The 16702-nt window shown below is 42.5% G+C and overlaps 1 protein-coding gene across 9 annotated transcripts in view; it reads left to right on the top strand.

Moving 5' to 3' along the window:
• Nucleotides 1-2271: 2271 nt before the first annotated feature.
• numb (NUMB endocytic adaptor protein) overlaps nt 2272-16702 on the top strand; it is a 208858-nt gene continuing 194427 nt past the window's right edge. For 7 of the 9 annotated variants that reach the window (XM_080202935.1, XM_080202932.1, XM_080202931.1 and 4 more), the window contains exon 1: nt 2272-2456. The gene's annotated coding sequence lies outside the window, so the exon portion shown is untranslated. The remainder of the gene's footprint in view (nt 2457-16702) is intronic. The other 2 variants (XM_080202929.1, XM_080202927.1) reach the window with 2 other exon arrangements.

Raw genomic sequence — 16702 nt, 5'->3', positions numbered from 1 at the left:
GTGCTAACTATTGTGCCACTATGCTGTCAGAGTTCACCAAGCATCATCCAGACTCGAAATGTTAAGTTTATTCTCTCTCCACATGGCTCGTCAGACCTGAGATTTTCCACCATTTTCTGTTTCGGATTCCAGCATCCGCAGTAGTTTGCTTTCATCTTAATGTTAAAATTTTATATGTCTCTATAGTGTTCAGTTTATAATACTGATCGATAAGAGAGCTGGAAAATATGAGCTCACAAAAAAAACCCCTACGTTTACACAGCACCTGGAACAGTGTTCCAAGGCACTAGACACTTCACAGGAGTGTTAATACACATTCTAGATTACCCAACCAGGAAAACATTTTCTCAACATCTGCATTGTCAAGTTCTTCAGGAATTGTACTTGATTCAATTCAATCTTTCATGCTTCTAAACGCCAGGGAATAAAGGCCTGGTCTTAAGGGATATGGGTGATAAAACAGGGTGTGATGTAGTAGGTATGAAGCATAAACTCTGACATTGACCAGTTGGGCTTGCTTCTATGCTGAAAATTCATAGAATTTTCTATTCTATGAATAGAATAGAATTTTATTTGGCCCATTGTGTCCAAGGGATTCTCTGCCTATTTCCATTCCCCCACCTAGTCCCTTTTGCCCTGTAATCATTCTTTAAAAAATTATCCAATTCCCTTTTAAAGCCCTCATTTGAATCTGGCTCTACCATGCACTCAGACAGTGCACATCAGATCTCAACCACTCCAAGTAAAAAGTTTTTTAAAAAATGAAACTTTAATTTTACATTACTTTGAGCATAAATAGCCTAAAGCATGCAGCTTCAGTTAGTTCGTCACCATTGCTTATCACTTTAAATTGGTACCCTCTAGTTCACCCTATAAACCTTAAATTTGTACCCTCTGGTTCACAATCCTTCCAATTATTTGTCTCTATCTATTCTGTCCAGATCCCTCATGATTTTGAATACTTCTATTAAAGTTCCTCAATCTTCTACAAGGAAGACAACCCAAGCTTCTCAAATTTATTCACATTGCTGGCATTCCTCATCCCTGGAGCAACTCTTGCATATTTTTCCATACTTCTCTAAAGCCTTCACATTCTGCATATTTGGCATCTGCATAATATGTGGCATCTAGAACTGGACATAATACTTCAGCTGAGGCAGAACCAATGTTTTGTACAAGTTTACCATAACTACCTTATTTTTGTACTCTACCCCTATTTAAAAAAAACCTGTTTGTTTTATCACTTTTTCAACTTGCTGCACCACTTTCCATGTTTTGCCTACATAGATTCCTGGGCACTTCTGCCCCTTTAGAATTGTTTCCTTTAATATACATAGCCCTTCATCATTTTTTCTACTAAAATGAATCACTATGTATTTCCGTTTATTGTATTTCATCTACCACTTGTCTGTCCACTTCACCAGTCTATGTCCTTTTGAAGTTTATTACTATCATCCAAACAGTTCACAATACTTTCAAATTTTGTGTCATGCACAAATTTCAAAATTGACCCTAGTCTAGGTCATTAATGTATTTAAAGAGCAGCAGTGGTTCTAGCACTGATCTCTAATGAGCTCTACTAAACATATTCTTTAAGTCTGAAGAATTACTCACTATGTAAACAGCTTTTTGAAAGTCCATATACACTACTTCACCTGCATTACTCTCTTCTACTCTTTCTATTAAACGCAAAAACCCCAAATAAATTGATTACATACAATTTGCCCTTAATAACTGGTGATGGCTTTCCTCAACTGATCCACATTTGTCCAACTGGTTGTCAGTTTTGTCTAAGATTATCATGCCTAAAATCTCTCCCTCAATATTAGACGCATAGCCATCTATCCATACCTCTCCTTGATACTTCAAAATTCCATCTCTGGAAAAGCCAAGCAATCAATCCTTAACCAATGAAATGCCCCAAACAATCGAAAGCAAATCAAATGGTTGTTTGATACAATATTACAAGCGTTGAAATGACGACCATCAATCTTTGCCCAAGCTGCACTGACACTTCCATCCACCAACTGTCGCCTCCCTTCCTCACCTGGTCGCAGAAGAGGTTGCGCATGCGCCAGCCTATCAGCCTGCACGTACATCCGCCCTGAACTCAACCAAACACACTGGGCAAGAGGGTGCGCCGTGCAGTTGACAGGCACCACTCTTAGCCAATCAACAGAAAACATGCGGCCGACGTCTCGACCCGTCTGACCAATCGCAGCACAGTTGGGGGGCTGCTGACGCCCACCCCTCCCCGCCGGAAAACTCGCACTGGGTTGCGCAGTAGCAGGTGAGGGTGCCGGCGTCACCGAATGTAAGGAAGAGTCCCGTCACTGAATCTCATTTATTTTAATTGTTTTATTTCCAATTATTTAAATATCGTTGGCAGTGTTCTTTTTTGGAAAAACAAAGGAATTGTAGTTTGCCTGAAGGTTGCTGGAGGTTTGGTGATCGAGGTAAGGTGTTTACTCGGGCCCCGCAAGTGGGGTGCTTCAAAAACAGGGTCAAGGAAACTCGGACTGGGCAAAGGCTAATGCTGATTGCGGGGGCATTTTAACTTAGAGCAGTCACCCCCGCCCAAACACTGACTTTCTGCAATTACTCTTAATGGGATCCCCATTCAAAGTTGGTGTATGTTTTTTGTACTCGTATGGTTAAATCGGTTTTAGATCCTAGATTGGGCACCCTGACTCTCGCACTCTGATTTCTAGGTTGAGCATCCTGTTCCTGGGCACTGCAATGTTCTGGCCACCAGCCTGTGTGGTTGGACCCTCTGGCCTCCAGCATGGGCGGTTGGATCTTTTGGTCTCCAGTGTGGGCGGTTGAACCCTCTGGCCTCCAGCCTAGGTCACCAACAACAGTTAAAGCCGTGTCGTAGCATAATCAATCATTTCAGGAGGGGCACTCTGATATCTAAGTTCCCTGAATTGTAACCCCCAGCCTCTGGCCTGTGAGCCCTGCAGGCCTCCTAACTCTTACATCCTGAACCTAGCCTCGTACCCCCAATCCAGTCCTTGATTGGTTAGAAAATCATAGAACCTGACAGCGCAGAAGGAGACCATTCGGCTCATAGAGCCTGCACAGAAACAATCCCATCTAGACCATATCTCCATAATCCCACATATTTACCACTCTAACCAACATTTCCCGGGATACTAAGTGGCAATTTAGCATAGCCAATGCACCTTACCTGCATATTTTTGGACTGTGGGAGGAAACTGGAGCACCTGGAGGAAACCCATGCAGCCACGGAGAATGTGCAAACTCCACACAGATAGTGACCCAAGCCGGGAATTGAACCCATGTCCCTTGAGCTATTAGGCAGCAGTGCTAACCACTGTGCCACCATGCTGCCCAAAAATCTGTTTCTTAAGAACATAAGAAATAGGAGCAGGAGTAGGCCTTCGAGCCGCGCCGCACCTGCGCAAAGATATTTTGGCCTTGGAGGGAGTGCAGAGGAGGTTTACTAGGCTGATACCGGAGTTGAGGGGGTTGAGCTATGAGGAGAGGCTGAATAAACTGGGCTTGTACTCGTTAGAGTTTAGAAGAATGAGGGGAGATCTCATTGAGACGTATAAGATGATGAATGGGATGGATACGATAGAGGTGGAAAGACTCTTCTCGCTCAAAAAAGACAGTAGGACTAGGGGGCACAGCCTCAAGATAAAAGGGGGGCGGTTTAGAACGGAGTTGAGGAAGAACTTCTTCACTCAAAGGGTGGTGAATCTCTGGAATTCTCTGCCCGTTGAAGTGGTGGAGGCTGCCTCGCTAAATATTTTTAAGACGTGGGTTGATGGGTTTTTGATAGGAGAGGGGATTAAGGGTTATGGGGAGAGGGCGGGAAAGTGGAACTGAGCAGCGACAGATCAGCCATGATCTTATTGAATGGCGGGGCAGGCTCGAAGGGCTGGATGGCCTACTCCTGCTCCTATTTCTTATGTTCTTATGTTCTTAAGATCATGGCTGACCTGAAGTGGATCAGTTCCACTTTCCCGCTTTCTCCCTATAACCCTTAATTCCCTTGTCAATCAAAAACCTATCTACCCATAACTTAAATATATTTAGCAAGGTAGCCTCCACCACTTCAACGGGCAGAGCATTCCAGAGATTCACCACCCTTTGAGTGAAGAAGTTCCTCCTCGACTCTGATCTAAACTGCCTCTCTCTCTCTCTCTCTCTCTCCCCCCCCCCCGCCCCGCCCCCTTATCTTGAGGCTGTGCCCTCTAGTCCTGCTATCCTTTCTAAGCGGGAAGAATCTCTCTACCTCTACCCTATCCATCCCCTTCATTATCTAATACATCTCTATAAGATCCCCCCTCATCCTTCTAAACTCCACTTAGAGGTTCCAAATTTACTTGTGAAGTATTTTGCTGGCAATTGCCAATTTTCTCCTTCCTCTCCTTTCCTGAAATTCTTGAATATGCTATGTGATGGCTTTAACTGTTGTGGGTGTCCTAGGTCTTTTACCAAAATGTTACTATTGATCATTAGGGTGGATGTTCACAACTGCATCTGATCCTCTCAACCAATGTCCATATTAATACATTTGCAGTAGTCGTCACTAGACAATCATTTGCACAGTATCAGACTGATTTTAATTCCACCCAAGGGTACTGATATTGCAGTAATTCTACAGCCTCCTGGGTTGAGAGGTAACAGTGTAAATGAAGACTAAAACAGTTGCTTTCCTAATCTGTGTGGTTTAGTCACTAAGTGGATAAGAACACAGTGCTGTTGAAGTACTGGTGGAATAAGCTCAAGGGGTTAAATGTTCATCTCTTGATCTCTGAACCAACTGGTGAAGTAATCTGTAGTATATTTTGAGAGCTGATTTGTAGTGTAGTTTTTTTTAAAAAGATGTGTTTGAAATCAATCAACCTATGTTCCATTTTGTAAGCTAGATCCCTGTTTTTTTATAATGTATAACTGTCTTCTCCCAAGTGAATTTACTTTTTCAGAGTGAAAGGAAAGAGCACACTTGGGAACGACTGAAAAATACTCCAAATTAGATTTGACTTAATTACGTTTAACCTCTTCGTAATGTAAATATTGACTACAGTTGTGGGTTGTAGTGGTTTAACAATTGACAGTAGGGGTTTACAACTGTTCAAAGATAAACAACTGTGACTGAAATGCTAACTAAGGGCATGTTGAGTTGTCAGTCACTGCTGTTCCCTTTGGGATGGAGATTGTTTATATCTTAAGCTAAAAGCAGGTGTTTTTATTACATCTTCCTCTTTTTAAATTTAGTTTTTATTTTCAGCTGGTTGTCAGAGCAGTAAATGTTATGTTAACATACAGTTTCATTATTACTTGCGTTGCTGCCTGGGTGATTTATACTTTTTAATTGTTAAGTGATCATTAATTTCCAGTCCAAAGATCAAAATGATAAATCATGAAATGGGAATGTATAGTCCAAAAGATGACTTGGTTGTAATTTCCTGATGCGTGTAATTTACAAATAAAAGCATGCATTGTTTTATGTATGTGCATATTTTATGTTGGATTTTTAATATAAATCCCCTGTTCTCATAGAATCCCTACAGTGCAGAAGCAGGCCACTCAGCCCATCAAGTCTGCATCTGTTAACTGCAGGATAAAGAACGTTCAGAAATGTTGTTTCACGTTTGGACGGTCTGAATACAAGATTAAACCCTTAATGCCTTAAATTACATTTTAAAAAATAGATTTTTTTGTTCTCTGTATTGGAAATCCAATGGTCAGTGCTTTTCTAAGTCTTTTAATCATTAATTCATTAGCCTTCGATTTTATTGTACAGGAAATGGTGCGCAAAGTTTTGTTACTTATTCACAGTGCATGTTACAGTGCTGCATAATACAAAGTTCTTCAGACTGGGCTTGGGGGAGTGCTGGCAGGTCAGTGCCCTGAAACTTAAAAAGTAGGAAGATCTGAGTTTCAATTCATCTGGTTTGTTCTTAGCATCAGCTATGGATTTTTAACAACTCATGGTAAAAGCTCAGATTAATAAAGGGGAATTCAATCCATGTGCTTAATCTTGACAACCTCCCCTGGAAGCTTGCAGACAATTTAGGAAGACCAGATTGACCTCAGGCATTAACTATAAAGATGCAGTAAAATGAGGTACCAGAATGTTCTGGAGAATTGTATCCTAATGAAGGAGTTGATATGTTTGAGAGAACAAGAAGAAAGAAATACACATTAATCAGTGAAAGTGAGATGGTTGAAAAAGATGAAAAGTTATGACTGAATCCAGGATTCATGTGACTGCTGTGCCAACATTTTGCTGAGCAAATTATTTTCCAAATGACCCATTTATTGTAGGTAATGTTGTACTACTTTGCTTGCGAAGTTGCTGTTGAAGTATTAAACACTTGTATTGCTCGACAGGTTTGAACTAAATTGCAAAGCAATTCTATTTTCCACTGTGTTTCTGAAACTTTTCTTGCTCTAGTTTTCCATTGACTTAATGAATAAATGCAGAGCCTGTTGCAGTTTTGAACTGATTGGCATGTCGCAGAATTTATTCTCAGTTGGTACTGATTTCAACTAGTGAACAACTGGAGTGCTACTTTTGATCTTAGCCCTTGGGCAAGCAGAATTGAATTCAGTTAGGTTTCCCATCTCTATCCGGTATTCCCACTATCCGGTAATGTTGGTGAAACAGTATAAACAGGTTGTAATCGGTAGAACCATAGAATCCCTACAGTGCAGGAGGAGGTAATTCAACCTATCAAGTCTGCACCAACTCTACAAAAGAGTGCCCTCCCCTTCGCCCAAATGTGCAGACTCCACAGTCACCCAAGGCAGGAATTGAACCCGGGCCCCTGGCACTGTGAGGCAGCAGTGCCACCATGCCACCTTTAATGGTGTATGAAAGGACTGTTGCAAGAGTCTGCCTTTGGAAGAGGGGGATGATCAAGGGCTGCTGAAAGTTACTTTTAAAAAAAACTGACCCTAATTGTTTGTTAATCGCTGCTTAATAATGAAGTCGACTGATCTGGATGTAGATGCTGTTACCTGATGTATCTGTGCGCTTTCTATACAACAGGAGTCACTGGATGCTGAACAAGAGGAGGAACTCGATTTGATTTTAAAAAAAGCTCAACATAGCCAAGAGCACTAAGATTAATTATAGAATGAGACTTGCTGCCCGAATTGAGATAGCTTACTAAAGAATCAGAACAGAACCTTTAGGCCTATGAAGCTTTGTACACAACAGTTTTGAGTGGAACCTGGAACCACCTCCTTGGCTGGACTGAAGGACCAAGTGGATTTAAGATTAAATTTTGGTCTGAATTATTTCAACAAATTTCAAATCCAAATTTCACTGTTCTGTTTTGGTATAGATGCATCTCTGAGAATTGTTCTGTAACCTGAGTTGTAGTCCAAGGGAATGGTACCATTTTGAAAAAAAGCTAACAGCAGAAGGGGAAGTGATTGAAAATAAGATGCCAATATTTGGACCAGATATAATTGTATAGTATTTAATTTCTTATTAGTTTGATAGAAAACGTGCTGAGAGATTAATTTGAATCAAAATGATCTTGTGTGTCATGGTCAGTTAAGTTATGTTGTGGTGATATTTGACTCAGAAGCAGTACAGCAATGAGAATTTGTAATTTCTTTGAAAGATCTGTGGAATCTCTAATTTTTCTTACAATTTGAAGATGGCTTTAAAGAATTAGTGTAACTGTAAAGGCATCAATTATAAGTTTCTTGGGTACTAAGCAACATTGGTCCATTTGACCTTGCAACCCTTGACATGGAAGCAATACCAACATGAAGGAAGTTAAGAAAGTAGTAATACCGAGTAATTAATCATCTTTAGGGGCAGGACAGTGGATGTTGTCTACGTAGACTTCAGTAAGGCCTTTGACAAGGTCGCTCATGGCAGATTGCTACAGAAGGTGAAGTCGCACGGAATCAGAAGTGAGTTGGCAAGATGGATATAGAACTGGCTCGGTCATAGTAGACAGAGGATAGCAATGGATAACATTACTGAATGGAGGGCTGTGGCAAGTAATGTTACTCAGGGATCATGCTGCGACCTGTTTGTAATATATATAACTTGATTTGAAGGAAAATGTAACTGTTTTGATTAGTAAATAGGAGAACCCTTAAGAGTATTGATAAGCAGAGGCATCTGGGTGTACAGTTACACAGGTCACTGAAAATGGCAATGCAGGTGGAGAAGATAGTCAAGAAGGCATATGGCTTACTTGCCTTCATCAGCTGGGGCATTGAATTTAAAAACTGGCAAGTCATGGTACAGTTTTATAGAACCTTAGTTAGGCCTCACTTGGAATATAGTGTTCAATTCTGGTCGCCACACTACCAGAAAGATGCGGAGGCTTTGGAGAGGGTACAGAAAAGATTTACCAGGATGTTGCCTGGTATGGAGGGCATTAGCTATGAGGAGATGTTGGAGAAACTTGGTTTGTTCTCACTGAAACGATGGAGGTTGGGGGCGACTTGACAGAAGTCTATAAGATTGAGGAGCATTGTCAGAGTGGCTAGTGAGAAGCTTTTTCCCAGCACGGAAGATTTAGTGACTAGGGATTATGCGTTTAAGGTGCGAGGGGCAAGGTTTAAAGGAGATGTACGAGACAAGTTTTTTACACAGATGGTGGTGGGTGCCTGGAACTTGCTGCTGGGGGAGGTAGTGAATGCAGATATGGTAATGACTTTTAAGGGGCGTCTTGACAAATACATGAATAGGATGGGAATAGAGAGATATGGTCCCTGGAAATGTAGGGGAAATGTTCAGTCGGGCAGCATGGTCAGTGCAGGCTTGGAGGGCTGAAGGGCCTATTCCTGTGCTGTTATTTTCTTCACTCTTTGTTCTTAGTTTATGGGAAAATCCCATAAAATGTACGTTATGCCTTGAATCCTGTTTGCTGCTCACCGGGATGCCATTTGCCTTAGATTACTCAGGCAGTGACTGGTTGGACGTCTCTTGCTGTTGCCCTTGTATCTTTGCTATTTGTAGGTGTATGCAGCTATGCATATGTTGCTGTCAGTCCACTTGGCCACAAGAATGACCAGAGGAGGATGGGCTGGTGCTGGTGGAGAGAGCATCTTTCTGATCTGCTTTACAAATGATTTTAGAAATTCAAGTATCTTTTTCAAAGTGAGCAGCACAGCCTGAATTTTGTTGGGGTTTGGGTTTGGCATACCTGGGTGTTTGGTTTGAGGAGAAGAGTGCAGTGTCACAACCTGGGTCTTGGCAAGTTCCAGGAGTCATCCACACCATGAGGGGTGGATGGCGAGCAGCAGGGCCCACCTACTAGACCTGTATGAGGGAAGATATGAGGAGCAGGAGTCCAACAATCCTGGAGAGGGGAAACCTTCCTCAGTAAACTTTGCAATGTTGTCTGGTGACTTTTCTTCTTCCTTTTCTGTTTTGTATCTTAATTTCTCCTTAAATTATTGCTAGTGCAAGGCTGATGGAGCTTTGTTTCCAATGTCTGTACTTGGCTATTTTTCTCAAATGTACTCAGCAAGCCTTTTGATTACTGAATTTCTATTCTTGATCTAACCCACTTATTTATCTCCTTGTCCATGCAGTTAATTCTCAGCATAACTCACCGTACCCACATTTCAAAAGTTATCATCTTCTTATCCTCTTTCCTCAGAGTGCTTCCCTCATGGAGTGCAATACTCATACTAGTGATTGTACCAGATCTTTTTTCAGTTTCATTCTGATGCTTTCAGACCTCCAGATGCTATTTGGGTCACTGGTCACACCTCTTGGCATAGCTTATCTAACTTGGATTTCATTCTTGGATGTAACTGAAATTTACATGAATACTTAAAATAATATCTTTTATGAAGAACTTTGCATAAATATGAAGATCTGAGTTTTAAATTAAATATTATATGTTGATCTGTAATATGAGAATTTAAATAATTTGCTGCTTTCTTCCTGTTTGTTTTTTGCTAGGGTCATGTTAATTTTCACGAATTTTTAAAGTATGCTCTTTTATGGGATCTGGGCATCATTGGCAAGGTCAAAATTTGTTGCCCATCCTCGATTGTCCTTGAAAATGTGGCAGTGAGTTAAGTTGGATCGCATTGCAAAGTAGTTTAGAAAGCACTGCTGCAGTCATTTGCTTTACTTTGCATGTAGTGTGATGGTCACGTCCCGCTCATAAAGAGCACAGTGCCCTTTTGTTTTAGTAAAGCAGGAAACGTGGAATAATGGATATTACTTTCCAAAATGGTCCTGGGAAGTAAGGTGACTTCTGTTTTGTGGTTTCTGGATAGGCAGAGACAATGTGCCTATGTTCAGGAAAAATGCAAATTGGGAAAAAAAAATTGACAGACAATGGCTGCTAGATCTATTGGGGCCATGAGGATAGAATATAAAGTAAAGTCTCCCAGTGAGTTGACCATTGACTATTATAATTGATGGAGTATCAATTGTCTTCCCCCATTGTGTCTCAATCACCTTGGCTTCAACCCATTATGTGGATTATGTGGAGTAACTTGCAGTCACATGATAGAAACTAGCTGGAAAGGAAACAACACCTTATTCCCTCACAAGAGAACCCAGCAAGGTAGTCTGGGATCAGAGGGATCGTCACCCAAGCAGAATAAAGGAATCCAATCTAAAACAGACAGTAATCTCGGGTGCTAAAGAGGGGAACTAATTTGATATTACCTGCAAGATTATATTTCTTTTCTGCAAGTACATAGCCACAATTTTGTACGAAAACAGAGAAACTTCCAATCTCCATTGTCTTCAAAGAAACGAGAGCAAACGTTTTTATGTTTGCAGTGTTTTTTTCACTGTAAAAGACTGGTTAAAAATGTGCAACCTTTGTTAAAAATAAAATACTATGGATGCAGAAAATCTGAAATAAAAGCAGATAGTGCTGGATAAACTCAGCAGGCCTGGCAGCCTCTGCGGAGAGAGAAACAAAGCTAATGTTTCATGCCCATATAACCCTTCTACTGAACTGAAGAGGGATTGGTCAGAACTATGAAGAGATTGACATAAATGTTTTGGACATGGTTTGAGGACTGAAGAGAGTGAATAGTGGCATAAGGGTAAGCGAGCATAAAGTGTAATAGGAAGCTAGTGCGCAGTGGCATCAGCGCTGTCCCTGACCTTTCTTTCTGCTTCACCTACTCTCCAAATATATAATTCATTACATTTCTAGCTGTGTTTAGTTTTCATGCCTTTAAAGTCACAATTCCCAAAAAATTTAAAATACTCCTCAAAATATATATATCTTGCTGTGGTCAATGGAGAGGTGAGGAAAAAGTTATCCTACTGTCTCTCATCACTTGTAACACTACATAAATGTAGCAAAGCCACGTTCTCTTATTAGTATCCAAAGCCTCCACATCCTTCTGGTAGTGTAAGGAGCAGAACTGTAAGCAGTATTCTAAATGTGGCCTAATGAAAGTTCTATACAACTGCAACATAACTTGTCAATGTTTATAATCTATGCCCCCACTAATGAAGGCAAGCATGCCTTCAATTTTCTTAACCACCTTATACACTTGTGTTGCCACCTTCAGCGAACTGTGGGCCTGTACGCCCAGATCCATGTGTATGTTAATGTTTCTAACGGTTCTGCCATTTTACTGTTACTTCCCTCCTGCATTAGCCCTTCCAAGATGCATCGCTCCTCATTTGTCCAGATTAAATTCCATCTAATGTTTCTCCGCCCAGGTCTCCAGTTTGTCCATATCCTGCTATATCCTCTGGCAATCCTCGCCACTATCCTTGGTTCCCCCAGTCTTTCTCATTAGCAAATTTACTATTCAGACTTTCTATGTTCTTCCCTAAATCAGGGGCATTAGCACTGATCCCTGTGGAACACCACTGATCGCAGATGGCCAGTCCGAAAAACATCCTTTCACTGCTAGTCTCCGTCTTCACGACCAAGCCTATTTTGTATCCATCTCAACACTCACCATGGATCCTATGTGACTTCACCTTCTTCATCAGGCTGCCTTGAGGGACTTTGTTAAAGATCTTGCTGAAGTCCATGCAGACAACATCCACTGCCCTGCCCTCTTCAGTCACCTTTGTCACATCAAACTTAATCAGGTTTGTGAGACACAACCTCCCCTGCACAAAGACATGCTGCATATTGCTAGTAAGTCCATATCTTCCCAAATGTGAGTTTTTTAAAATTCATTCATAGAATCCCTACAGAAGGAGGCCATTGAGTCTGCACTGACCAGGATTCCACCCAGGCGCTATTCCCGTAACCTCACATATTTACCCTGCTGATCCTCTGACAGTCGGGTCAATTTAACGTGGCCGAATAACCTGACCTGCATATCTTTGGACTGTGGGCGGAAACTGGAACACCCGGCGGAAACCCATGCAGACATGGGGAGAATGTGAAAACTCCACACAGATGCTGACCCAAGGCCAGAATTGAACCCGGATCCCTAGCACTGTGAGGTAGCAATGCTGACCACCATGCTGCCCCTGCCCCCATGGATCATGGGCGTTGCTGGCTGGCCAGCATTTATTGCCCATCCCTAGTTGTTTTTGAGAAGGTAGTGGTGAGCTGCCGCCTTGAATCGCTGCAGTCCATGTGCTGTGGGTTGACCCACAATGCCATTCGGGAGGGAATTCCAGAATTTTGACCCAGTGACTGCAAAAGAATGGCAATATATTTTCAAGTAATAATGGTGAGTGACTTGGAAGAGAACTTGCAGGTGATGGTGTTCCCATGTATCTGCTGCCCCTGTCTGGAAGTGGTCATGGGTTTGGAAGGTGCCATTGAAAGATCTTTGGTGAATTGCTGCAGTCCATCTTGTTGATAGTACACATCTGCTGCTGAGCGTCAGTAGTGGAGGGATTGGATGTTTGTCGATGTGATGCCAATCAAGTGGGCTGCTTTCTCCTGGAGCTATCAGGTTTCTTGAGTGTTGTTGGAGCTGCACCCATCCAGGCAAGTGGAGAGTATTCCATCACACTCCTGACTTGTGTCTTGTAGATGGCGGATGGTCTTTGCGGAGTCAGTAAGTGAGTTACTGACTGCAGTGTTCCTAGCCTCTGACCTGCTCTTGTAGCCACTGTGTTTGTGTGCTGAGTTCAGTTGCGTTTCTGGTCTGTGGTAACCCCAAGGATGTTGACAGTGGGGGATTCAGTGATGGTAACACCATTGAATGTCAAGGGGCAGTGGTTAGTGTTTCTTCTTGGTGATGGTCATTGCCTGGCATTTGTATGGAGCGAATGTTACTTGCCACTTGTCAGCCCAAGCCTGGATGGTGTCCAGATCTTGTTGCATTTGAACATGGACTGCTTCAGTAGCTGAATGGTGCTGAACATCCCTCTTTCTGACCATATGACAGAGGGAAGGATATTGATGGAGCAGCTGAAGATTGTTGGGCCTACAACACCACCCTCAGGGACTCTTGCTGAGATGACTGACCCCTCACAGTCACAACCATCTTCCAATGTACCAGGTATGACTCCAATCAGCAGAGAGTTTGCCCCCTGATACCCATTGATTCCAGTTTTGCTAGGGCTCCTTGATACCACATTTGGTCAAATGCAGCCTTGATGTCAAGGGCTGTCACTCTTCCCTCACCTCTGGAATTCAGTTCTTTTGTCCATGTTTGAACCAAGGCTGTAATGAGGTCAGGAACTGAGTGACCCTGGTGAAATCCAAGCTGGAGTCACTGAGCTGGTTATTGCTGAGCAGGTGGTGCTTAACAGCACTGTTGATGAACTCTTCCATCACTTTACTGATGATCGAAAGTAGACTGGGTGGTAATTGGCTGGGTTGGATTTGTCCTGGTTTTTATGGGCAGGACATACTGGGCAATTTTCCACATTGTTGGAGAGATGCCAAATGTACTGGAAGAGCTTGTCTAGGGGGACTGCAAGTTCTGGAGGACAAGTCTTCGGAACTATTGCTGGAATGTTCTCAGGGCCCATTGCCTTTGCAGCATCCAGTGCCTCTAACCGTTTCTTGATTTCATGTGGAGTGAATTGAATTGGCTGGAGACTGGCATCTGAGATTCTGGGCACCACCAGAGTAGGCTGAGATGGATCACCCACTCGGCACTTCTGGCTGAAGATCGTTGGGAACGCTTCAGCCTTACCTTTTGCACTAATGTGCTGGGCTCCTCCATCATTGAGTGTGGGATGTTTGTGGAGCTTCATCCTCAAGTGAGTTGTTTAATTGTCCACCACCATTCACGATGTGGCAGTACTGCAGAGCTTAGATCTGATCTATTGGTGGTAGGATAGCTTAGTTCTGTCTATCATTTGCTGTTTTTACCATTTGGCATGCAAGTAGCCTTGTTTGGTAGCTTCACCAGGTTGAAACCTCATTTTTAGGGATGTCTAATGCTGCTCCTGTCATGTCTTTCTGCATTCCATTGAACTGGCTTGATGGTAATGGTTGAGTGAGGAATATGCTGGGCCGTTAGATTGCAGATTGTGCTAGAGTACAGTCCTGCTGCTGATGGCCCACAACGTCTAATGGAAGCCCAGTCTTGAGTTGCAAGATCAGTTCGAAGTCTGTCCCATTTAGCACAGTGAGAGCGACACAATATAATGGAGGTTATTCTCAATGTGAAGGCAGGACTTTGTCTCCGCAAGGACTGGGTTCCTCCTACCGATACTGTCATGGACAGATGCATCTGAAGCTGGCAGATTGGTAAGGATGAGGTCAAGTATGTTTTTTCCTCCTGCCGCAGACCTACTCTAGCAGTTATATCCTTTAGGACCCGACCTGAGTAAGTCCTGTCCCCAAGATTCTTGTTCAGTAATTCCCCTACCACTGACGTAAGATTCACGGCCTGTAATTTCCTGTGTTATCTCTGTTGCCCTCCTTAAACAAAGGAACATCATTGACTATTCTCAATAGTTAATGATGGTGGTGATGTTGACTGTGGAAAGAATATTGGCTATTTCTACAGGAGAATGCACTTACTATTCAGAAAGTGCCATGGTGTGTTTTATGATCACCTGAGAGAGCACCTGGGGCTTGGTTTAACATCTTATACAAAAGATGTTGTCTTTGAGCAGGTTGAGAATTTAGATCTAGGGTCTTGTCTGCTGTGAGCTAGATCAGGTGTGGGTTATGTTCTCTGTTTAAATAAGATGGAAGTGGGAGATCAGTAAGAGACTGAAGTAGCTTCTAAGAATGCCACTTTTTGATTGGCACCTGACCATGGCAATCAAATACATAGGTGTAAAAATCCAGCTGGCTTATTAATGTTATTAATGTCAGGACTTGATCTGGCATACAAGTGACTTCAGTCCATGTTACACAGTTGACTTTTAATGTGCTCAAAGCAACAAAGGATGAGCATACCATGTTGGTTAGGTACCATGATTTTCAGGAGAAGGTCATATGGTTCATTGAAACTGCTCTACCATTACATAAGATCATGGCAGATCATGCCTTAATTCTACTTTTCTGGCTGTTCCCCATAACCCTCGCTTCCTTTATGGAACAAAAATCTGCCTAACTCAGTCCTGAATCTATTCTGATCCAGCCTCCCCAACTCTCTCTGAAAAAGATGAACGGCAAGAACAAAGAAAATTACAGCACAGGAACAGGCCCTTTGGCTCTCTGAGCCTGCATTGACCATGCTGCCCGACTTAACTAAAACCCCCTACCCTTCCGGAGACATTATCTCTCTGTTCCCATCTTATTCATGTACGTGTCAAAATGCCCCTTAAAAGTCACTACTGTATCTGCTTCCACTACCTCCCCCAGCAACGAGTTCCAGGCACTCACTACTGTCTGTGTTTTTAAAAAAAAAATCTGCCTCATGTATCTCCTTTAAACCTTGCCCCTCGTACCTTAACCCTAGTAATTGACTCTTCCCTGGGAAAAGCTTCTGACTATCCATTCTGTCCATGCCTTTCATAATCTTCTGGACTTATATCAAGTCTCCCCTCAACCTTCGTTGCTCCAGTGAGAGCAACCAAGTTTCTCCAATGTCTCCTTTATTGCTAATGCCTTCCATACCAGGCAACATCCTGGTAAATCTTCTCTGTACTCTCTTCAGAGCCTCCACATCCTTCTGGTAGAGTGCCGACCAGAATTGAACAAGTGCGGCCTAACTAAGGTTCTATAAAGCTGCAACATGACTTGCCAATTTTTAAACTCGATGCACCAGCCGATTAGGGCAAGCATGCTGTGTGCCTTCTTGACTGCCTTCTCCACCTTCATGGCCACTTTCAGTGATCTGTATACCTATACACCCAGATTCCTTTGCCTATCAATATTCTTAAGTGTTCTGCCATTTACTGCACACTTCCTATCTATTAGATCTTCCAAAATGCATTACCTCACATTTGTCTGGATTAAACCCCATCTGCCATCTCTCCACCCAAGTCTCCAACTGATCTATATCCTGCTGTATCCTCTGATGGTCCTCATTGTTATCTGCAAATCCACCAACCTTTAAGTCATCCGCAAACCTACTAATCAATCCAGTTACATTTTCCTCCAAGTCATTTATGTACATTAAACAGTGAAGGTCCCAGCACTGATCCCTGAGGAACTCCACTTGTCACAGCCCTCCATTCAGAATCGCACCCTTCCACTGCTATCCTCTGCCTTCTTTGACCGAGCAGTTTTCTATCCACCTTGTCAGCTCACCTCTGATCCCATGCGACTTCACCTTCTGCGATAAGGGACCGGGTCAAAGGCAAGTAAATTACTTTTGCTGTCTCTGCTATTTGAGTAGACTTGAAGGTATCATGTATGCAACTTGATTA

The sequence above is a fragment of the Carcharhinus amblyrhynchos genome, chromosome 14 (assembly GCF_965287045.1).
Source record: "Carcharhinus amblyrhynchos chromosome 14, sCarAmb.v2.hapA, whole genome shotgun sequence".
NCBI classification, from domain to species: Eukaryota; Metazoa; Chordata; class Chondrichthyes; order Carcharhiniformes; family Carcharhinidae; genus Carcharhinus; species Carcharhinus amblyrhynchos.
This window is presented reverse-complemented; position numbering and strand designations above follow the sequence as displayed.